The 1,211-nt window shown below is 42.4% G+C and overlaps 1 non-coding gene across 1 annotated transcript; it reads right to left on the bottom strand.

Moving 5' to 3' along the window:
- Window positions 1-304: 304 nt before the first annotated feature.
- Window positions 305-411, bottom strand: LOC127115999 (small nucleolar RNA R71). The gene has a single exon (XR_007800991.1). It is a non-coding gene; the product is annotated as a small nucleolar RNA R71 (small nucleolar RNA).
- Window positions 412-1,211: the final 800 nt, after the last annotated feature.

Here is a 1,211-nt window from a genome sequence, read left to right as displayed (position 1 = left end):
ACCCGCAATCGAAGCAAACAACTTCGAACTTAAACCTTCACTGTTGCAAGCAGTGCAACAGAACCAATTCTCTGGAAATCCTACCGAGGATCCAAACCTTCATTTATCCGTATTTGTCCAATACGCTGATACTGTTAAAGCTAATGGTGTCACTTCAGAGGCAATTCGAATTCGTCTCTTTCCTTCCTCGTTAAGAGATAGCGCTAGAAGATGGCTTAAGTCTCTTCCTTCCAACTCAGTCACCACATGAAACGAGTTGAAGAAAGTCTTCCTTGCCCGATATTTTCCGCCGAGCAAAACAGCTATGTTAAGAGCCCAGATAAATGGATTTAAACAGAAAGATAACGAGTCTCTTTTCGAAGCATGGGAAAGATACAAAGACATGATGAGACTTTGTCCACACCATGGTTTAGAGGACTGGTTAGTGATTCATACCTTCTATAATGGTCTCTTGTACAACACGAGGTTAACAATAGACGCCGCCGCAGGTGGTGCACTTATGAACAAACCTTACGCTGATGCTTATCAACTTATCGAGAGCATGGCCCAAAACCACTATCAGTGGGGAAGCGAAAGAACAATGGTAGAGAAACCTCAGGCAAAAAGTGGCATGTACGAGATAAGTAACCTTGATCATGTTAATGCAAAAGTGGATGCTCTGGTCCAGAAAATTGAAAGTTTAAATGTATCACCTTCAGCCACCGTGGTTGCCATAACTCAGAATTGCGAAGTCTGTGGAATCCAAGGTCACACTCCTGCAGATTGTCAGCTCCTAACAGGAATCCAAGCAGAGTAAGTAAACTATGCTCAAGGAAATCCCTACTCGCATACCTATAACTTCAACTGGAAGAATCATCCTAATTTTTCATATAAGAGTAATAATGCCTTATACGCGCCTGGACAAGCTCCAAATCAAGCCCCAGTTATACCTCCTGGATATCAAAAGCCGATCCCATCTACACCTAACAATAACGTTCCTAGGAAATCCAACTTGGAAATCATGATGGAGAACTTCATAGCTTCTCAACAGCAAACCAATAAAGATTTCTTAAACCAGAATGTACACACTGGCGAACAAATTAAACAACTAGCAAGTAAAGTAGATGCCCTGGCTACCCATAACAAAATGCTGGAAACACAAATATCACAAGTAGCTCAACAACAAGCGCCTACTGCTGCCCCAACTGGTACATTTCCTGGACAGCCCCAAC

This window comes from Lathyrus oleraceus, chromosome 1 (assembly GCF_024323335.1).
Source record: "Lathyrus oleraceus cultivar Zhongwan6 chromosome 1, CAAS_Psat_ZW6_1.0, whole genome shotgun sequence".
Taxonomy (NCBI): Eukaryota; Viridiplantae; Streptophyta; class Magnoliopsida; order Fabales; family Fabaceae; genus Lathyrus; species Lathyrus oleraceus.
The sequence above is the reverse complement of the archived record's forward strand: the minus strand, read 5'-3'. Positions and strand labels throughout refer to the sequence as shown.